Source organism: Mustela lutreola, chromosome 5, assembly GCF_030435805.1.
Source record: "Mustela lutreola isolate mMusLut2 chromosome 5, mMusLut2.pri, whole genome shotgun sequence".
Classification (NCBI taxonomy): domain Eukaryota; kingdom Metazoa; phylum Chordata; class Mammalia; order Carnivora; family Mustelidae; genus Mustela; species Mustela lutreola.
The window spans coordinates 129,554,143-129,578,873 of NC_081294.1; positions in this window are offsets into that span (position 1 = coordinate 129,554,143).

Below are 24,731 nucleotides of genomic sequence, written 5' to 3' on the forward strand. Positions count from 1 at the left end.
TAGCCCAAAGAGCATGTCGTCAAAAAGTCTACAACATGAGATGAATTTCTACAAATCATTCTAATTTAATTCCTATTCAAGGAGGAGGAAAAATGGCTTTTTTTTCCCTAAGTGGGCCAATATAAATTTTTATATGCAAAATTTTATGATTCTTTTTAAAAAACTAACAAAAAAAATTTTTCCTCATTTTGTTCCTGCTTTCTTTTTTTGTTTTTTATACCCTGTTTCTTCTTTCTTCTTTTGTTTCAGCACCAGGGACACAAAAATGCTATAGGTGACATGAGCAGTTCCTCTCTGAAGCCTGTTAATGTGTATCTTCTACCCAGAATCTTTTTGTTGATAGTTTTCAACATAATGCTTTTATTTAATGAAGTTTCAGAATCACTGCTCCAGAGAGTCACTGTTGTATTTCTACTCACATTCTATTTACATTTTAATACTTTGTGAGTAGACTTGGTTTAGATTTGAACCACTAGTTTATAAGCTTCTCCTCTGTAACTTCTGACTTCTACCATATTTTTAAACTTATTTCAGTTTATATGTCTTTTGACCATATGATACCAAACATGTTTTATTCATTCTTTTAAGTTGGTTCCCCCTAGAAAATGGAATCTGAGATGTATATATTCATTTATGTGGTTTATTAGAGAATGCTCTCAGAAACTATTCCTGTATGGGAAGGAGAAAACAGGTTTGAGCAGAGGGAGAAATTGAAATGTAATAAAATGATAACAAAGACCCTAGCCCATCCCGTGAGATGCAAAGGAACTAGGAGAGACTTGCAGTTGTTCCAAACTGAAGCAATGGTAATGGTCAGTTGTACCTGCCCCCGCCCCACCATCACTAGTCATTAGATTTGGGAAATTCCCAGGAGGAGTATAACCTCAGGTAAGATAGATATTATCAGCAAAAGCCAATCCCTGGGAAGTGAATATGCTATGAATCATGCTAAAAACCCCAGCAGTAGCTAAAAATGAGTGCCTTGGTCCTAACGGCAGAGTCTGAACAGATAGTTATATAATCTACTACAGAATTATCAGTAAAAGTTGAGGGGTGCCTGGGTGGTTCAGCTGCTTAAGAGTCTGCCTTTGGCTCAGGTCATGATCCCTAGGTCCTGGCATGGAGACCCACATCAGGCTCCCTGCTCAGCAGAAATCCTGCTTCTTCCTCTCTCTCTGCCTGCTGCTTCGTCTACTTGTGCTCTCTATCTCTCTGTCAAATAAATAAATAAAATCTTAAAAAACCGAAACAAAAACAAAAAACAGCAAAAGTAGATCTGTCAACTCTTCATCTTTGTAGACACACTCATTCATTTATTATGAAAGTACTGCTCAAGAAATTCCTTTCTAAAGTTCTGCTTAAGAAAATAAAAAATTTAAAGATGGGAGGAAGGAAGAGTATTTAGAAAATAAAACGTATTTTAGAGAAAAAGAGTCTAGAAGAGAAAGACTCACAGAAGTTATAAAACTTATCTAGGCTCTTCTTTGGCCCATCATGAAGGCAGTGTATATATTTCTATCAGTTAAAGTGTTTAACATTCTTAAGAGTTTATAATAATTTTTGACAAAACATTAGAAAATCAAAAGAATTGTAAATAATATATTTTCAGGGAAAACGGGTATTTCCAAATCTGATTTTACTCCAAACAAATATTTTGAAAGTAATGGTTGTAACTGAGAAAAGTTGCTGGCTGCTCCAAATATAGAGGATGCTTTTTTGAGAATGTTTTGTTTCACAATATTTATGGCTTTCCAATATTTGACAAGTTTGCTTCATTTAAGCACTGGTTACCAAATTTAAATGAGGTTTGAATATATATATTCATTAGCATTTTTATTTACTTAATAAATCAACAAAAATAATGTATTTTGAGTAAAGCTCTGCATTGGTTTCTTGTGATGTAATTCTGTAACTGACAGACATAGGCTACAAAGCCTCTGCCTCAATTTCAGTGATTCCCAAACTATCATTGACTGATATTTTTGTGTGATACAGTAAAAACATATTACCAGAGAACTGAAATAGAAATACATGGCCAAATTCTTTATTATTACACCCATCAAATGTAAGATTACTCTGTCATATGGCCAAGAGTTTCTAAACACTTAACTTCAATTTCTTTACTTATTTCATCTCAGATTAGTAAGAATTTGTGGACTGGCAACAGGCCATGGATTACAGTTAGAGTAAGACTATTTTATGAAACATCTCAAATTTCAGGACAGATGAGGATGCTGACCAATGAACTTTCAATTATAGTAGAATGTAATAATAAACACCTAACCCAGACATTTGCAGCCAAAAGAATCTAACCAAGTGATAGCTAATACAAATGCTAAAGTTTACATGGAATTAGGAAAAAAAGATAAATTGGCAGGTAAAGAAAGGTAGTTTTCTGCTTATAGGAAATACCTTGTATAGATATTCAGAAGAGAGGACCGAAAAAATTACAAAGACCAAATTTGCAAAAGTTCTCACTGGCCCTGTTTTGAAGTTTGGATTTGTCCTTAGGTCAAAGCAGAACTTTAAAGATGGAGTGACATAATATATGGCTATTCACTGTAGTGAATATGGGGTTCTATGTGGCATTTCTAGGAAAGACCACATCTCTGTTTTGATCAACAAAATGAATAATAGTTCCAGTGACTTGAACAGAAAATTCGAAGGAAACCATTCATAGAAGGAAGACAATAAGTTTAGTTTTAAACAGGCTGAATTAGAATCACTTCTGGGATATCCAAGTTGAGATGTGTAAATTCAGTCTAAAGTATATGTCTAAAGCTTAAGAGACATTTAACCTTGAGTTACAGTGATAAATATTATCAATTTAAATGGGCTAAGAAAATAGAAGACATTACCAAGGAAGAGTGCATACAGTGAAAAGAGAAAGAGGTCTGAGAAGATGAAAAGTTGGACAAAGAGCCTTGAAGGTTGCAGTACTTTCTATTTTAAGGTAATATAGTTTCTACACGGATAGTACCTAAGTAAAATACTTCCAGGGTACAGAAAAGAAACACTTTATTAAAAACTTCATAAAAATGCATACGACCATCTTAGGACAGAATCCATAAAGTGGAGGTGCACTCACTTTCTGGAACAAATAGCAACATAAAATATCATTAGCCTTGATTACATTAAAAGAAAGAGTCTAGAAAACTCCACCACTGTTGCCTCTTCTCAACATGATTCCAAAATAAAGCATCTGTTTTTAAATCAATGTTTTTCAAGGAGAAAAGAAAAGCTTCATTTGGGGGAACCTGTCAAAATCACTTGGGGATTTTCAAACATAGCATGCTAACTACAACTAATTCCCTACACTCTAGGCACCCACAAACCATTAAATTCTGACATGCTAACTACAAAGGTACGTTGTGGTAATACTGGACTTATATATAGCAATTTAATTCAGTGTGAAAATCTTATTATATTTTATTTTATTATTTATTTTTTCTTGTCCTCAGCACCTGGAATATGAGAGGAGTAAGAAACATACCTTGTTAAGCTCATAGAACTCAGTAGCTGGGAGAGTGAGGAGGTGGGGGTTGGGAAGAAAGAGAAAATAACACAACGTGATTAAAAAATGGGAAAAGAGAGGCGCCAGGATGGCTCAGTCGGTTAAGCATCTGCCTTGGGCTCAGGTCATGATCCTGGGTCCTGGGATGGAGCCCTGCCAGGGAGCCTGTTCTCCCTCTCTCCCACTCATCCTCTCCCTCTCTCTATGTCTCTCTCAAATAAATAAAATCTTTAAAAAAAAGTGGGCGAAGAAACTGAATAGACATTTTTTTCGATGAATGTGTACAATTGGCCAACAGATACACAAAAAGATGTTCAACATCACTAATTATCAAGGAAATGCAAGTCAAAACCACAATGAGATTTCAGTTCACACTTGTTGGAATGGCTATTATCAAAAAGATATGAGATGACAAGTGTTGGTGAGAATATGGAGAAAAAGGGAAATTTCTGTATTATTGGTAAGAATGTAAATTGGTACAGCCACTGCGAAAAACAGTGATGAGTTTTCTCAAAAAATGAAAATACCATATAATAGAAATCCCATTTCCAGTTATATATAGAAAGGAAATAAAATCAGTATCTCAAAGAGCTATTCACAATAGTAAACACATATAAAAACAGCCTAAGTGTCCATGGACAGATGAATAAAGAAAATGTGATATCTATGTATATATCAAACCAACAGGTTGTAGAACTTAACCTACACAGTGTTGTATGTCAATCTATTTCAATCCAGGGATGGGGGAAGAAACACTGAAGAAGAAACCTCTTTTTCTTTGCAGTGTACTTGCTCTAGAAAGATGCAGACATCAGAACATAATATAAATTTTAACTTTGGGAGAAATATAATGATAATGTTATGGAAATGGTCGAGTAAGATTATGAATTAGGTCAGTTATTCCTAGTTATGATTCTGCTCATCAATAGTTTTGTTATCTTGAACAAGTTTCTTAATGTCTTGGGGTTCCAGGTTTCTTGCAAGTTTAAAAAAAAAAAAAAAGAGTTGTTGGATTGTTTACTTTTTTTTTTTTTTAGAAGAATCAGGTAAGAGTAAAATACATAGATTTCTAGATTCCACATTAGAGTTACTAAGTATTCTCTATGATTGAGTATCCCTAAAAAAATTTTGTGAGGTGATAACTGTACAATTAATCCTGTAACAGTCCATTTGACCATCATTTGGGAACATCTGGAGTAAAGGACCACTGATTATGTATACCTAAATCACATCCATTACCCATAAGTTAAGGAACAAATGCAATCTCCTGGGATTTGAAGATTATGTAATTATATAAAATTTACCCTCTGTTTTAAAATTGTGTTTCTAACTTTGTGTTATTTTCAAAAGATTGATATTTATAGCTAAATTTATAATTAGTAAACCAAATAGCTCATGAAGGTTGGATATAAACAAAACATAACTAAATAAGTAATTTTCCATTCTTTTTTTTTTTTTTAATTTTATTTATTTGACAGAGGGAGATCACAAGTAGGCAGAGAGGGAGAGAGAGAGAAAGAGGGAGGAGGAAGGAGGCTCGCTGCCTAGCAGAGAGCCTGATGCAGAACTCGATCCCAGGATCCTGAGATCATGACCTGAGCTGAAAGCAGAGGCTTAACCCACTGAGCAACCCAGGCAGCCCTCCATTCTAATAACAAAGCAATTTTTGTACAAATAACCTTTAATTATAACTTTAATAATATATAGTTTCTACATTAAATAAATTTATTGATTTCTTTCCAAGAAAGGTTGATTTTTCTCATGGTTAATCTTATAAATTTACACCTACTCTTTTAGTCATTCATGAGTCAGTCCAATACAAAATCTATTATATATAAATTATTGTGCTAATGGCTTTATCATCATTGAATGTTCTCACCTTTTAAAAAGAACCATTATGAATACAAAGCTTTCCCCAAACTAAATGCTAACCATGAATTTGAAAGAAAATGCTATTTATGGACCCACAGGAAAAGATGTGCCAATATATTGCCTTGGCAGTAGGGCACTATTCCAAACACAAACTTCTAAGTATTTAATTTATATAGGAAACATCAATTCATTCATTCCACAAGAAATTATCTCATCTGGGAACAAGTTATTATTATAGGATTAGATTTCCTTACTTTCATTTCTTGGACTAGATATAGAATTTTCTATAAAAAAAATTAAGGACATGTATATGTGCAATGTGTGAGTGAATGAGAAAAAGAAAAAGTGACAAAATTTATAGCTGGCTGACATGTTTGTACTCTAAATCTTGTTCACAGATCATGTAAAACCACTAGAAATGCTTTTGGAATATTCAACAATTCTATGAATCATTAGCATCTCTTTCTCATTGAAGAAACATGGTAACAACCCTTTTATGAACTCTAATTCAAAATAAGGGCAGAGTCAAACCAATTTATGAAATATGTTAATTCTCTAATGTGTCACAATGTTTTAAACAAAAAGATTTTGGATTGAGCACGAAGATGAATTCAGTATTTTAATGTGGAAACTTTAGAGAGTTTTCTATGGTTGTTTTCATGCAACAGTAGAAAATATTTACAGTGCCATATAAAATAATAATACTGAAAAAATTACTGAGTCTGCTGTGCACCATATACCATGTAAAATAGTACATGTTTGTTACCCCAATGAAAATTGACAGAACTTTTAAGAAATGGATACTACCATTATTCCCTAAAGATGAGGAAATGGAGATTTAGAGAAATAAAGCAACAATTAGTAATCTGAGGACATTACATTTGAATCTAAGCTATCTAGATCATTTAACCATTATATTAATTAACTTCTACCTAGAGGAATGAACAATTACTAGCATAAATTGATATGGGATCCTCTAAATGTCTGCACTTTACCACTAAAAATTATAAGTCAGTGTCATCTAGTAAACACAGGTATCTATGCAATCACATTTTTCTCTCTAGGAAGAAAAAAATTCAATCAATACAATCAATGTATAGGAATTAAGTTTAAAGTGCCAGGATATGCTGACAATAGGAGTACTGAAGCATGTTGTTTTATTTTGTTTTGTTAATTGGTTTGTTTGTTTTGTCTTTTAACAGTGATTTTTATGGCATAATGGCAGCCTAAAGTAACAGATTCTCTAGTGGGAGTTATTGAGTTAAATATTCAAATTCTGTGGTTTTTTGTTCTTTTTTTTTTTTTTTTTTGTAGAAAACATGACAGAAAACTCCCTGTAGTTTTGCTTTTATGTACAACCAGTACACTACTAAATAAGTGATTAAGATCTACAAAAGTTTTAAAAGTATATTATGTGAATGTATTTTTCTTATAGTTTACTTTAGATTTCACCAAAAAATCTCCTGTGGCTCTTGTATTTCATAAAAATTTTGTCTAGTGTTGGCTATGGTTTTCAATTGCTGCTATTCTTGATTATAATTATAGATTAGTGTTATTTTGCCTTCACAATCAGCACTTTAATTTGTTGTAGGTTTGGTTAATTATAAAGTGATGCCTATTTCCATTAACAACCTTTTTAGAAGCATAATTTTTTAAAATGTGCTTTTAGGAAGTGTTGTACGCATTGTGGTTCAGATATGAATGATTCACACCTCTACTGCTAACAAAAATGAAACTATAATTTTAAAACAGCACATTTATACAGTGACACTCCACTGGAAAATAGTAGAGGACATATGGCAGAAGGTCCCCTTAAGAAGGTTTCATTAAAAACTACTTCAGAATAACCTAAAAGCAAAAACTGTTTTGACTACCTAATTGTTCATAAAAAATCAGAAACAGAATATGTCAAACTTATCCTAAGTTAATTCATTTGTTTAAATATGTACCATACTTCTTAAAATATATATATACATACATAATAAAACTGGTATAACATAATTTCAATGTGAAATTTCAAAGAAAGAAAATTTTCTAACCATATTTAATACAATTATTAGAATTATCAATTAGTCTTGACAATATACCTTGATTTCGGAAAGGATATTAAGAACCATATCTTATCCAGGAATTGAGATTTTTCAGTTAGTTCACTTGTACAGTCTATGGATCTTATAGATAGTAACATCTTAAATAATGATTTATGTGGTATAGCATTAGTAAGCATAACAAGTATTCCTCAACAATCAGAAATATACAAATCTCTTTAGAAACTATAGTTTTTCAGTGTTACTGCCAAGAGGCAATTGCATATCTTACAGAATTTTTGAGAAAAATACTTGAAATGTTTCAAATTGAGGATTTTACTCCTTAAGAGATCAATTATGATAAATTCTTAGATCAATTATGATAAATTCTTATATTGTTGTAATTTTTATTTCCTTGAGTAACTACAAAGTCATACTATGAAAAATTGTATTTCTTTTTAATTTGGGTTTTCTAGTAAACTCTCATATATTTTTTCAGTTTTCTTTTACCTATTTAAGGCTCAATCACTTTTATATCTAAAACTATAGAAATGTGTGTATTAATATTTTTCTGCTTTTTAATATTTTCCAATGTAACATTAATTTTATATGTAGAACCTGTGTAAAAGCTACTGAGTCTTCTCTTTATAATTTCACCCACTGCTTCTATGCTCAATCTCCTTTCATCTGATGATCAGTTAAATATTTCATTTTTTAACTATTTCTTCTGAAATAATGTTATCTGTACTGAAAATCACATAACCACCAGTGTGCCTGGGCACAGATCAATTAAAATAAACATGGACAATAGTATGAAAAAGGTCCCAGAGAGCTCTGCTCCTGCCAAATATACACCTATCTTTCCGTAGTGAGTTAGGAAAGAGCCTCCAGGGCTGGCTGGAGGCAGAATCCCCCCATACGGGGCTCAAGGAAGAGTCTATAAAATCAGGTGCATAAAAGATTTAGGCATTTTAACTGAATGATAGTACTGGTGCTCTTCAGCAGACTATCAACATCATATGAGAGGTGAAGTTCTCACTGCATTTGTACTTTCCATGAAGTAAAAGATTCTTCACTTCAAATAATCTGATCAAACAATCCATTCTTATTTTCATTTTAATCAGTGAAGTAAAAACCTCAGTTTATCCTATTATTAGTTCTTAAGGATTTTGTTGTTGCTACTGCTATTTTATGTGTGTGTGTGTGTTTTCTGTTTTTTGTTTGTTTGTTTGTTTGTTCTCCCCATGCCCGGGTATATTGTTATATTTTGGGGATATGAACTAATATTACAGAAAAATCCTTTTAGAGTAAGCTGATAGACTGTTTTCCTACAACTGTAGGCTCTTTTCATTCCTGGGGGGAAAAAAAGGAAGGAAGAAAAATGATAAGACAACTTGAAACCTGTGAATTTCCTCTGTCCTAAGGATTAATACAATCATGATTAAACCACTTATGGAGGGAAGTTTTGGCAATGAGTCAAGCAAAATAGGATTTTATTAATCTCTACCTCTTAAATGGGACATGATGTTGAGAAAGTTATGTGATTTCATAAGCTTTACTGTTTGTATCTGGAAAGTAAGGATCATAATAGTTTTTTAAGTATTCTTATAAATTTATTACTAGATCATTTGGTTTTTATCCCAGATGCACCAAAGATTGGGAGACCCAAGACCAGAATGGGGAGAGAGAGTTTACTGAGTAGGTAACTATAGTACTCTTTCAAGAGTGAAAGTGGGCCGTTGCTGAGTAAGAATGGCAAAAGCACAGACAAGCTCTAGCTACACTGTTTTAAGACCGTGTATGGGTCTGCACCTTTCTGTTCCTAAGTTTGGCTTTGACTGACATTTTTGGTTGACAGCTGGTGGTTATCTACATTTTAGCTTCTGTGCATGTGCCTACCCACGATGCATTCTGTTATAATCGTATTTATTTATTTCAATTATATACTTATAAGTTTCTAATGAGTTTTGCATTGACCTTAAGGGCAAGCTGCACCTTTTGTGCGCATGCTCAGCACCTGAAGTCCCATTGCAGCTTTTGAGCCACTTCTGTGGTAGGCCTTTCCTATTCTGTCAGATCTTAGAGCTGGCTCTGAAGGAGTGGCTGTTAACGGGGAGTGGCTCCCAGGGTGTGGCCAGCATCTGCTTTATCCTCTTTACTCACATCTAACTAACTGCCAACAAATATATGGGTATGGATGTGGGTGTTTCATTTATTTATTGCCAGTTGTGCTCTATTTTACCCATGAGTATAGACACTATATATATTATATAATATATGCATGTATTTCCACACATATGCTGTATTCTATGTATATTGTATATAGAATATATATAACATATATATGCTTTAGGTATTATATACATTAGAATTTGGACTTAGTTAAATCATAATTATTCTTATTATTTTATTTTATTTTTTTATTTTATTTTTTATAAACATTTAGTTTTATCCCCAGGGATACAGGTCTGTGAATCACCAGGTTTACACACTTCACAGCACTCACCAAAGCACATACCCTCCCCAATGTCCATAACCCCCCCCCTTTTCTCAACCCCCCTCCCCCTAGCAACCCTCAGTTTGCTTTGTGAGATTAAGAGTCACTTATGGTTTGTCTCCCTCCCAATTCCACCTTGTTTCATTGATTCTTCTTCTACCCACTTAAGCCCCCATGTTGCATCACCACTTCCTCATATCAGGGAGATCATATGATAGCTGTCTTTCTCTGCTTGACTTATTTCGCTAAGCATGATATGCTCTAGTTCCATCCATGTTGTCGCAAATGGCAAGATTTCATTTCTTTTGATGGCTGCATAGTATTCCATTGTGTATATATACCACATCTTCTTGATCCATTCATCTGTTGATGGACATCTAGGTTCTTTCCATAGTTTGGCTATTGTGGACACAATATTCTTATTTTTTAAAAAACCTCACAGGGTGACTGAGTGATTCAGTCCGTTAAGTGGCTAGACTGAATTTTTGGCTAATGTCACAATCTCAGAGTCGTGAGATTGAGCCCCATGTTGGGCTCCACTCAGCAAGGAGTCGGCTTGAGTTTCTCCCTCTCCCTCTGTTCTCCACCAGCTCAGGCATGCTCACACACTCATGCCCTCTCTAAAATCAATCAATCAATCAATCAATCTTAAAAGATAAAACAAAACAAAACAAAAACCTCACCTACCCTTAATTAGGATTAGACTTTAGACAAGTCACTTCAATTTTAACATGGGCCAAAAGATGACATGATAAAGGCAGGATCAACATTTTCATAAGAAGTTTCCTATTGTATCCAGGTGCACCCTAATTCGCACAATGCTCTCCAAGAAATATCTCAAATAACATGATAGCTGAGGAAAGAAAAAGATGTCACTGTAATGAAAGAGCCTTTCACTAAATCAGCATTTAATTTCCTCCATGGATTTCCCTTACAATCCTCAAAACAAGACTTCATTGGAAGAGATTATAGCTTCCCTGAATAACCTAATTAAACAGGGGAGGGATGTCTATCAAAAGTTTTACAAAAATCAATGAACTTTAGGATAATGGTTGTTTCAAAGTTGCAGAGCATTTTCCATAATTCCTTTGGGAAAGAAAGCTTGGTAACAGTGTGATTCAATTTCCTACAAACCAGCATACAAGCATGGATCATTTCATTGAGAATATCTTTTAGACATTTTAAGCACTAGAGTCCAGAACACTGGATTTAGTAGTTGATGACATCAGCTGTAGCACACATAAATACCTCTCTTTACAATATCGCTGCACTGAAGATCCAGATTTGTATAATTTGGTAATAAGCAACTGTGTGAAACTATACTACAATGATTACATATATTGTTACCTGTGTCTTTACACATTGAGACAATTCTCTTCATTAGGTCTTGTTTTCACTTTCTTCAAAATTTGTATTATAACATCACCTTTATACCATGAGACTGAGTTTTGAATATCTAACTACATATATCCCCTAAAGGAGATTCCACTATACTGAGCCCAATATGGACCCAAGTTCCCATTATATTTGAGCATCACTGGGTACAGTGAAAGATATCACATTTGCCATGGCAGACCTCAGTCAAAGCAAAATGAGAACAAATGACTACTAGAGTATATGCTCAGGAAAGATTGAGAGTGATTAGTTTTCAATACTTACCTAGTTTTGCGAATGAGTAGTTTTCAACTCCTGTACAAAATCGTTATTTTTTTCAATTTTTTTATGTTGGCTCAAATATTCAAGCTATATATTTTACAGATTCATTTTTTTCTAGTTTAGTTGTCTTTATCTAAAGTAATTATATAAACAAATTATTCTCTTTTAAATTCTTTGTTTTTCCTCTAGGATAGTTTTTGAAAGTTGTTTTGCTTTAATTTCTCTATGTCATAAAATTTTAATTTCCTTTCTCAGTTCCCTGTTGATGAATTGCTGAATATTCCCCCAAATTTATATAAGTAAATATTAGTGCTCATCAAATATCAACTCCTTATTAATTTTTTTAATATGTATATTTTTTTAAGATTTTATGTATTTATTTGGCAGACAGATCACAAGTACGCAGAGAAGCAGGCTGAGCAGAGAGCCCGATGTGGGGCTCAATCGAAGGATCCTGGGATCATGACCCGATCCGAAGGCAGAGGCTTTAACCCACTGAGCCACCGGGTGCCCCTCTCCTTATTAATTTTTATCTAAAAGACACTGATGTGCTATGGACCCAATACACCCCAAAATCAAACCTATATTGTATTCCCACTTGTTAGTAGATATCCTTGGTCCACAAATTCTGCCCATATTTCTAATCTAATTGCAACAGTATATGATCCTGACACATCTTTCTCTCAAAACTGTCCAGATGCCTTAATTTCTATTTCTTCCTTATGATCACATATTCAGTTCTATGACTAGTATATTTTCTAAATAAAACTGAATTATTTAGGGTGTTTATCAATTTAGGGTATTTATTAGTTTTCACAGAAAGATCATTTTGAAACTTGAGTGATTAACCTTATTGTCATTTAAAATCTAATTAAAGTATGACAGTGGAGATAATAAAATCCCTTGTATAATCAGTATTATAATTTTGTATAAGGAGAGGAAGTGAAAGAATATAAGAACATGTTGATAACTGTTGAGGTTAATGATTAGTAATGGATACAGTAAGGTCCTTTATACTCTTTTCTCTACTTTTATATGTCTGAATCATGTCATCATTAAAAAAGAACAAAGCAAGTTATCCATATGGATATGAAGTTTATTAAAAAAAAAACCAGAAAGTGAGTAGGAAAAATCTCAATAGCAATGAAACTACTGGATTTAATTGTAAATGTAAACTCTAAATGAAATACAGGATTCTACATACTAAATCTATAGTTTTTATTTTAAGTATCTAAAGTATGCCTGTCAAAGATGGTTTCAAATATCATAAAGACTGTTAAAACTCAAAATACTACAAAAATTAACACATTTAAATAATACAATCCATTTATTACATCATTTGGCAAATACGTAAGCCATCAAGTATTATCACATCTGCATGTGTTCTGGGAAAAGTAACAGATAGAAGTAAGGAGTAGATATAGAATTAATATTAGAATGATAGTGCCACAACTGAGAAAAGAAAAGTAGGAAGTTAAGACTTAAGGATTTTGAAGTTAGTAAATATATGATATACTGAGCATGAAATCTTAAGTTCAGGGCCTCAGTATAATTCACTATTAATTAGAACTCAAGGTAAATATGAACTCCTTAAAATGCTCTTTACCAATTAGCTTTAACCAATAGCAATTATATATTATTTGTAATTTTGTTGTTGTTGTTGTTTTAACATTTTACCTGGTTTAGTAAGTAGTTTTCTTCTCTAACCTACCCCACATGGAAAAGGGCTTTATTGAAGTAAAGAATGAGTAGACTTTTCTTTCAAAGACCTCCTCCACCTATAACGCCAAGACAATTATAATATACCATTATATTTTTCAACCAAGCATTAGACCAGTGGGCTTCTTACTAAATGAACAAACTGTTTTAGAAGTAACACTATTTGAGCAGTTCTTATTTAAGTATGCTAATGATTTGATATTTGGTGTTTGTTTGTTTGTTTGTTTGTTTTAATTGACTTAAATAGTGTGGTTCTCTTCTGGTTAAATACTTTAATCTTTAGACACATATGTAATCAAAGATCTCCTGGGGGGGGGTGATTTGTCTCAGAAGCTTCTTGCTCATTTCTCTTAAAGGAACCTCAGGGCTTCAGAAAACCATATGGATTTTTAATAGCCACAAGAGAAATATTCAAAGCTTATAAAGGAATTTGGGGATGATCTTCTTGGGGCAGGGGGGTGGTTCTCAAGAAAGAATATCGATTCTCATGTTTCAGTGATATACTTCTGCTTCAATGCAGAAGGCTGAACCACATGGCTGTGCAAGGTTCATCTCAGCCCTATGGTTATAAAAATATAGAAAATAGCCTTGATCAAATGGCCCTGATCAAATAATTTTTCTCCCCCTGCCCAATATCTCTCAAAAGTACTAAATTTGTATTTGATATATAATGTTCTTTGGTTCACACATTTGTTCACACATTTGTGTGGTATAACTTCTGGATTTCAATGATTTTAAAACATAAGGAGGTAACTGTCTTGACTCAACTACTGAAAGATCTTCTAAATAAAAAGCATAAATGTGATTCTATAGTTCCAAACTGCATTCAGTTTTAAAACACATTATTTCAAAACTTTATAAACTTAAGAATAACACTATGATGGTACTCTTGATTTGAATGGAGAGAAAAATGTTTAATTCTTATGAATTCAGCATTAATCTCAAAAGTTAATTCAACCAATATTTCATTCTTTCAAGCCAGTCAATAACTGTTTAATCTCATTTCCTTTCTTTTCTACTCTTTTGAGAGATGAAAATTAGTTTACCCATTGAACTATCTTAACAAATAGGCAAAAATAAGGTACTTAATTCTGGATTCACTTAGAGCCTCTCCTTCAATCCATTCAAACTTTCACCCCCAAATTCCTACAAGTTATCTGGTATACATCTTTCATTTTTAATGAGAAGAAAGAGTACTTTTTTCTTGAATGCTTTTCTGAAAAGCTAAAATGCAATGAAACTTAAATCTAAAAAGGCAATAACAATAGGAATAGTTTCAAGTATTTTCCACTAAAAGAAATGAAAATGGTGGAGTGAATAGTTGATCTGCTCAACTGGGAAGTAGAAATCAAGACAAACAGATTTTTACAAAGGATCCTCCTCTTTATTTGATTGCTACTGACACTTGGCTAGGTTATATAAAGTGTTTGCCACTTCATGCAGCGGTATTAACTAATTGGCTTGTTGCCTAATTATAGGGTTAGGCAACAACATATTTAGTGAAAAGAGCTCAAAACTTATAGCTGATTGACCAAATTTACATAATATCCCATTTTCTAGTCAGTACCTTTAACCGACTCCATTTATTACACTTAGAACTTATTCATAAACACATATCATGTGTCACATCCTATGCTAGACTCAACAAGACCCAGTCGAAGCCCTTAAGGAGCCTGCAAGATGGGCCAGCCAGTTAACTATACTATCTATCTATAATGGTATGGCTAAAATAATAACACCTACTGGAATCAGAGAGCACTTCAATTATGTGATGTTCATTTTCTTTCACTGAAAATAGAAATAATCACAGCTTCCCTGGAAGAATTCCCAGAATTATTATGGGAGTAAGAATGAGAAAGTAATTGTATATAAAGTCCATTGTTAACTAAAAAGCTCTGCCCAAGTACTAGGATATATTAATGACTCTTTTAAGAGTATGGACTATCTAATTTTTAAGATAAAAGGATAAATTTGATTCACCTATCATGAACTTTCACCTCTGTTTCCATATTGTAAAGGCTAAATGGAAGGAGAGTCAAGCTTATGAACTGTAATTGTTCTGACCAAAAATATGGGATTAAGAAGCAAAGAAAGACTTAAAGAATGCTGCAAAAAATATATTCATAAAAGAGCCTAATGTTTCAGTAAGAGTAAATGCATTAAAAGTGATAGAAATTCCTGAAGAATTTCTTTTTTCTAGATCTGACTGTCCTCAAATAAACACAGAAAATGCCACTTCTACTAGCCTTAGGCAAGACCGATTGAATTTTCTTAGGTGACAGTACTGAGTTGCTGGATTGAATGTCCCAACTCCAAAATGACCTTTGTTTTGATTGGATGGTGAGAATGGCCTCCAGGTAAAGAGAGGAAGCAGAAATCAAATTAGTATTCCTCATTTTAAATCTACTGTGGACTCTGGTTGAGCTGTCACAGGAGTTTTAGGGAGGGAGGGTAAGGCGGCAAAACACATTGAGTGGAGGGGCCAATAAGTGTTAACTTCTTTTCCACTGACATGTAACAGGATGAAACTTTAAAGCAAAATAAAATAAAAATAACTTAGGTAGAAAAATAATGTGCACTTTCCAGGGCACCCCATAAGCACTTAAAATGACAAAACATAGCTGAATGTTCACAACATCCAACTTTCGAAGTACAGTTTAATTCACTAGTAGAGAGATCATTTTCAAAAATTTGTAAATCTCCAGTAGAAATGATCAATACTCAGGTGAGTTCCATGGATGCTGGAAGTAAGAATTTTAGCATTCTGGATCATTTAGGCACTTATATCAGTACATAAAACTTTCAGGTCACCTAGCTGTCATCTAATTAATCAAAGGTCAAAAGTGTATGAGTGTTTAAATCCAAAGGAAGAGCTAACCTGCTCCTGTTCTATTGGGGGGGGGGCAATTCTCCAAAATCCAACTGGGCCAGATTGGGATATAGAGACAGTTACCATATTTATCTAGTTGGGAGGAAGGGAAGAAGCCAGCCTAATTTTCTGAACTCTAAGTGACTGTGGATGGGTATAAATTATTCCTCTCCAGTAACCAATGTATTTTACTACTGTGCATTAATATACGTGAGAATCTTCCCTCATGTAAAATTTGGAACTCTGTAGAACATAAAATAAAGAAAAACTGATAAATTGATATAATAGAGTTGCTTGTGACCTTCTCCATGCCCCACTTGAATAATTACATTCTTTTTGGAAAATCAAAATAATAAGCTATTCAAAGCATACTCAGACATTTTCAGAATAACTGGACCAGAAAACAGTGTCAAAATCATTTGTTAGAAGTTAGACAGTGTTCATGCAAGAGTTTCCTGAGCTCAGCATTTGTTTCACAACAATACACATTTCCCAGCATGAAGAAAAAACAAAAAACAAAAAACAAGACAGAAGAAGTCATGTAAAACTGATAATTCAATCTAGAAAATGCCTTCAAGTAACATCAAGTCTGACTTTCACAATTGATATTTTTTCAATTTACTTTACATGTGCTAGGTGCTCATCATTTGTTGAGTTCCAATAAAAAAGCCAACACTTAACTTCAATAGGAAGAAGTATTTGATTAGGAGTTCTCTTTCTTCAAATTTGAAATTCCATGTCTGGTTGAACTTTTTACAATGTATCATTATGCTATCTGGAAGACTTGGGTAAAAATAAATTAAATACATCTAAATATATGGAGTAAAGAGAAGAATAACAGGAATGAGCAATGAAAAACTTAGTTTTTATGCCTTTAGTGGTTTCCAAAAATCTTACACTTTACTGAAAGTGGACTGATTTAGGAAATACACTTTTAAACTTTTAGTTGAAGTAAAAAATACGTGTGATCAAATGTACATACATACAAATCCTGATGACTTTATCTGCAAATCAAACATATTAGTTGTAACCTGCACACAAATTAAGAACCTATCTCAGGGACGCTTGGGTGGCTCAGTTGGTTGGACGACTGCCTTCGGCTCAGGTCATGATCCTGGAGTCCCGGGATGAATCCCGCATCGGGCTCCCTGCTCCATGGGGAGTCTGCTTCTCTCTCTGACCTTCTCCCCATTCATGCTCTCTCTCACTGTCTCTCTCTCAAGTAAATAAATAAAATCTTTAAAAAAAAAAAAAAAAGAACCTATCTCAGATTCTTTGTTGTTACAAAGATTCTGATCAATGTCTTTTGGTGAACATTTGGGCACACCTACTGTTAGAAATATACCTAGAAGTTGAATCTCTGTGTAATAGGACAGATGTATGTTTAAATTTACAAGAAACTTCTCAGAAGTTCTGATTGATTTTACCAAGTTGCACCTCCACTGTATCAAATCCTCACTAATGCCAAATGCTATTTTTAAAAATTTTCCTGTTCTGCTATGGATGCAGTGATACCATAGCTAGCACATTTTCAATGTGCACCTCCAAGATAAATAATGAAGCTGAGTAGCTTTATGTAAGTTAATTACCCATTTTGATTTTTCTTTTGTGAACTGTATGGTCAAGACTTTTGTCCAATTTCTATTCAACTGTCTTTTTCTTAATGATTTGTAGGGTATCTTTCCATAAACTGAATTTACATTATTTTGCCTTTTTTTTTTTTTTAAGATTTTATTTATTTATTTGACAGACAGAGATCACAAGAAGGCAGAGAAGCAGGCAGAGAGAGAGGAGGAAGCAGGCTCCCTGCTGAGCAGAGACCTGATGCGGGGCTCGAAATCAGGACCCTGGGATCAAGACCTGAGCTGAAGGCAGAGGCTTTAACCCACTGAACCACCCAGGCGCCCCTTATTTTGCCTTTTTAAAAAAGATTTTATTTATTTATTTGACAGAGCAAGAGACAGAGCACAAGTAGGCAGAGCAGCAGGCAGAGGGAGAAGGAGAAGCAGGCTCTCCACTGAGCAGGGAGCCCAATGCGGGGTTTGATCCAGGGACCCTGGGATCATAACCTGAGCCAGAGGCAGGCAGACAGTTAACGACTAAGCCACCCAGGCACCCCATCTTTTGCCTTTTCATTCTCATGATAGAGTGCCTTAAAGAACAGAAATTCTTCATTGTTTTTTACTATTATAGTCCAATTTATATACTTTTTCTAACAAGAGTTTTGTGACCGATTTAAGAAATAATTGCCTCGAGGGAGCCCCTCTCCCACCCACCCCCCCACTTGTGTTCCCTCTCTCTCAAATAAATAAATGAAATTTTTTAAAAAGTGGCTAAAGAAATAATTGCCAAAAAAATTTGCCTACTCAAAGACTAAGAAGCTGATTTCTTCTAAATGTTTTATTGTCCTAATTTTCATATTGATGTCTGAAACTTCATTGAGATAATTTTTAAAAAAGAAAAAATTCCCCTTCTATTTAGTGCCTCAAGTTTATACAGACATACACATAGACACAACACACACTCATATACTATATGCATACATTCATTCTCTTAATGGAAGCTTTTAAAGTGAATGTCCATTTGATTTTTTTTTTTTAATAAAATAGACTCTTCCTTTGGCATGGGTGTGCTTTTAGTAGTTGTTCAATTTTCACAAGTCTAGAATAAAAAAAAAAAATAAGGTACTCTACACCTCAGGTATATTTTAGGAAAAATCAATGAAATAGCCAACTCACTAAAAGTTACTATTAAAATGCCCATAACATGAAAAACAAAACATTGCCATAATCTCTTGAAGTTTCCTATTGAGTTTAAAATTATCTAAGGCTATTTATTTCAACTAAGTTCATACCTTTAACATGTAGAAATATTTATAAAATGCTTTTAAAAGGTAACATTTGCAATTCTTTAAATCAGCAGATATTTTTCTATTACAAAGTAAAGGCATGTTGATCATGCTTTCAATACCTTAAAAAAGCTTATCAAATCTTAAATAACTTAATATTTATTGTCAGTTCAAAGACTGGGACACTTAGAGATTGAAAACAAAGGATGAAATAAATTTTGGTGAATACAGCAACTGCTCTTCCTCTGAACTATTTTCTGCATTAATTACATACATACATAAGCACACACACACAAACAGATATTTACTGAGAACATTATTTGTGTTTTTAAAGTAATCTCTATGCCCAGTGTGGGGCTCCAACTTAAAACCCTAAGATCAAAGTCACATGCTGTACTGAGCCAATTAGATGCCCCTATTGTTTTTATTTATATGTGTGTATATATATGACAATAAATGTTCTAAATTTTTTTAATTCACCAAATATACTTTTGCTACTACTAACCCTAGGAAGAGAAACATGAGATAAAGCAATCATAACAGAACTTATTCAAGCTTGCTTATTAGTGAACTTCCGATAAAGGAGAAATTAAGAACTAACTTGTGAAACACCATTCTCCCTTACTGTCATCAGCTTTAATTTATTTCCTTTCTTTTTTCATCAAGAAAATGTCAAGTAGTTCTAATTATATGATAAAATAAAAATTCTAAGCTGAATTCTACTGACCACTAGAAATTGTGCTATTTCTCTATGCATAAGGGGTCTTGTTCTTCCATTTCCCTGGAGAACAACAGAGAGAAATACAGACAGGATAAGAATGATAGTGAGAGAGATAGACTATCTCTTTTCAGAAAGATAAGCACACAAAATAAGGAATTCTTATTTTGATTAAGAATTAAATACATAGTATACGAGCAAGAAATAAAAGCATTACTCTCATCTCAGAATTAAGCACATTTTTCATATCCTCCTTCAACTATAAAAACCCTTGTCAATTTTGAATTCTACATTCCAAAGAATTCAGATTGTTTTTACAATATTATATCTTTTTTTCTCTGTTATCCTATAAGGAATAAAATAGCATGTTATTTTTAAAAACTTCTCTAAACAATTAATATTACATTATCTTTTTCATATTCCTGTATTTTCAGGAGTCTAAACATAACAAAGAAACATTTAATGGGATCATAGAAGTAATCTTATTATTACTTATAATAAAATTCTGTATTTTCATGATCAGAATTAATCTTAAAAGTTGCCCAAGATAGTGCAGGGCCACCTAATGCCAGATTCATTTACTAATCAGATCAATTTATGGTCCTAGCACCCTTCGCAAGACTTAACACTAGGCACCAGTCTAAGTTATGGCTGAGTTGCTCCTCATCATTACTAGTACCGTTCCTGACATTAAAAACATATTGAGCATGTATTTATATTAATGACTTTATTGGCAACATTGATGAACATAAATGGATGTTCTCAAAGTACATGTGCAACTCTACCCAGCTTTTGTGAAGCCAGATTTTGTGAGATCAATTTGTCAAACAATTTGTGAAGCCAAATGCAACAACTTGCTACATTCATTATTTTACAGTTCTGGAGACCAGAAGTCCAGAATTAATTAATTTCATGATAAAGGGAGCCATGAACCCTATAAAGGCTCTAGGGAAAAAATCTATTTCCTTTCCTTTTCCAGCTTCTTGAACTGCATTCTTGTATTCCTTGACTTGTGGCCCCTTCCTTCTTCTTCAAAGCCAAATAGCATTGCAACTTGTTTGAATGGTCACATTGCCTTCTGTCTCAGTGTCATTCTTACTCTGTCTCTCTCTTTGAGTACATTATTGCACTGGGTCACACTGGATAATCTAGGCTAGTGTCCCCATATGAAGATCCATAACTATTTACATCTACATCTATTTACATAACTATATACATCTATTTATGTAAATATTACAACTATTTACATAACTATTCACATCTACCCTTTAAAGTGTAAGGGCCTGGTTGGCCAGAGGGAGTCATGCTTATGACTGTGTTTATGTAGTGAACTTTGATTGACCCCGCCCCTCCCAGAGGAACTTACTTGCAAAGCCTAGATACAAGGGCAGGTCAGGCCAAGTGAAGACATCCAGTCAGTGGGGCACACATGTATCTACTAGGGTAAATTAAAATTCAATTGGCCACCCGTGTGTTACCTAGCAATTTTTTCTGTGTGTGGCAGACTTAGCATGACTGTGCAGTTTTCTCCGTGTATTGTAATCTCATTGGCCACCTGTGTATAGCCTGGCTAAACTACCTCTATAAAAGTTAGTCTGCGAGGCCGGGAGGGGTCGCCTCTTTGCAAGAGACGGCCCTGACCTGTCAGTTTGATTCTCGATGCTTGGCGCGAAATAAAGCTTTGCTTGACCTTTGCTTTGTATCAGTCTCGCTCCTTTGATTACGGACCCTAACAAAAGTATATTCACAGGTTCCAGGTATTTGGACCCAGACATCTTTGAGGGTCAATATTCAGCAAACCATCATAAACTAAAATCATCACAAAATATTGATAAATACCATTATATGTGTGTGTGTGTGTGTGTGTGTGTGTGTGCATACTCCCTTTCACACTACTATAATATAATATATTCCCTTTCACACTACCATAATATATTCCTCTGCTTTTTTTTTTTTTTTTTTTTAGCAGCATGCTTTTTGATTGAATCTTCATATGACGACATTTTACAGGGTGTTTTTTTTTTCTATTTAAAGAAGAGAAAGATGACTGGTTCTTTCCTCTAGCAGTTAGTTATTATTCTTTATCAATAGCTGAAATGCTTAAAACATGTGATACCACCCATGTCTATATGTACAGTTTCAGATTTTATGAATTTTTGATGTTCTATCAAAAATCATGTGGAGCATATTCTTATATACTCTGCAAGAAGGAACTTCTCTTTTGACTGGATGTTGATAAATTTAGTGTAAACCAAATTTTATACAATTGATGCAAGGAAGTTTTTTGCACAGACCAGTTTCTGGCTTCCTTCAGTTCTTCTCCCACTCTTCCCATGCCAGGTACCACAGGGCATATCCTTATCACAATACCACCTGTGAGGGCCTGGTTGGCCAGAGGGAGCTATTTTGTTGCCATGAACTTGTATTGACCCTGCCCCTCCCAGAGGAATTTGCTTGCAAAGCCTAGATACAGGGGCGGGGCAGGCCGGATAAAAGACATCCAATCAGTGGGGCGTGCTTATATCCACTAGGGTGAATTGAAATTCAATTGGCTACCTGTGTATAGCCCGGCTAAACTACCTCTATAAAAGTTAGTCTTCGAGGCTGGGAGGGCTAGCCTCTTTGCAAGAGACGGCCCTAACTGATCAGTTTGCTTCTCGATGTTTGGCGCGAAATAAAGCTTTGCTTGACCTTGGCTTGTATCAGTCTTGCTCCTTTGATTACAGACCCTAACACCACCTACGCCTTTGTGACTTAGTGCAATTCTGTGCAGTCAACACTGTAAGCTGCAGAAGTATTTCTAGAACCAATCCCTACACTGGGCAGCTAACAATAACTTAGCCATTCCGATCAAAATTCCACTGGTATTTTTCAAAGAGCTGGAGCAAATAAGCCATATATAAAAGAAATGTAAACCACGTAATTATACCCTTTTAAATTAAAACTGAATATATTCCAAAATTAACTTTCCCTTAGCTGGACTAAAAAAAAAGGGGGGGGGCAATCTCTTGGTGCTATCAGTGAACCATGACACAAGGGGAAGTAAAAATGAGGGGAAATCAGAGTAGAAAGAAAGAGTGGTTTTAAATAACTATGGTTAAAATATCTTACTTCAACAAAATTTATAAAAACATATGGCCCTGTGAACCCACTGCCAGGGCTCCTCCCAGGGTCTTAGAAGGGGCCACTAAATGAAAGCCATGAAGCTCAAGCTACTTGGCTTTACAGGAATTCTGCTGCCTTTTCTTGTAAGAACTTCTTTCTGCATACTACTAACAAATCATTTGATAATAAATACAGCTTAAGTGACCCACCCAAAAAAAAAACTAAAACAAAAACAAAAAAACAATCTCACATGGTTTGAAGTCCTCATCATTTTCTACCTGTATGAATGTCTACAATCTCATTCATCATTAGCACATGCGTGAACTTCACTAATCTCAACTGCTATCTACCTTTTGATTACTTTATGATCCTTTTAAGTGCTATTTTAGCTAACTTCATTAATTCAAAATAACTGGAAGAAAGTTTTTCTTGAATTAGTGCATCATATGAACTGCAGAGTCTCTTCTAAAGAAGTATACCTTCAGTGACTTCAATAGCTGCAGCAACAGAAAACAGCTTAACAAATACTCTTGCACAGAGCTCTTATTTGTGCATATTATAAAACCAAAGAGATGGGGGAATATTTTAAAAGAGCATATTCTTGTTCTATATAGGTTTTAGACACCCACAAGTAAATTAAATAACAGATTGTCCTTTTTTGTTGTTGATTAGGTATTTCCCCTGCAATATTTTATATTACTAATTAGCACTGACTAATCTGGATGAAAAATCCATGAACTTGACCAAAATCAAGCCTCCATCCTTTCCAAAGGCCCCAGGTTTTGGCTCACACTTGAGCTAAAGCAAACACTAGAACAAAGAACAACCTCAAGAGACCCTTTAAAGATTTGCAGTCCTCAAAGAAAAATATTGCCTGTTCAGTAACACAGTCACACCATCTGCCTACCCAATTCAAACCATGACCAGTTCTCCTAGCTTTATTTACTCCTTCAATCTCATAGTTGAAGCATTCTCCCTGTTACAATTTTTTTTTTTTTTAAATAAAGTCTCTACTGGCTTGCCTGTATTTGGTTTTTACTTGACAGAATGTTAAATTGTCCATTAACATTTTTTTTCAGTGTTGCAAGATTCATTGTTTTTGTTTTTTTTTTTTTTTTTTTTTTAAAGATTTTATTTATTTATTTGACAGAGAAATCACAAGTAGATGGAGAGGCAGACAGAGAGAGAGAGAGGGAAGCAGGCTCCCTGCGGAGCAGAGAGCCCGATGCGGGACTCGATCCCAGGACCCTGAGATCATGACCTGAGCCGAAGGCAGCGGCTTAACCCACTGAGCCACCCAGGCGCCCGCAAGATTCATTGTTTATGCAACTTCTTAAAATCCAAATTATCTTCAGTCCATATGACTGCAGGTTAAATACTGGTCATTTTCAAATTAATAAGATTTCTTTTTCTTTAGATATTGAAACCTATTTGTTTATTTTATTGAGATACAACCAACATAACATAAAATTCACCAGTTTAACTATTTTTAAAGATACATCTAATTGCCTTGTAGTATATTCACAATATTGTATAACTGCCAACATTATCTAATTGCAGAATATTTTTGTTATCCCCTAAATAGACTCAATATCCGTTAATCAGTCACCCCACATTCCCTTCTCCTTCCAGCCCCTAAAACCATTCATCACTTTTCTGTCTATGTGTATTTGCCTGTTCTAGGCACTCTATATAAATGGAATCATATATTAGCCTTCTGTGTCTTACTTTTACTCAGCATGTTTTCAAGATTCATCCATGTTGTGGCATGTATCAGTTATTTCAGTTCTTTCTATGCCAGAATAATATTCCATTTTATGATATACCATCTATTGTTTATCTGTTAGCTGATGGACATTTGGGTTGTTACTACCCTTTAGCTATTGTGAATAGTGCTGATAAAAAC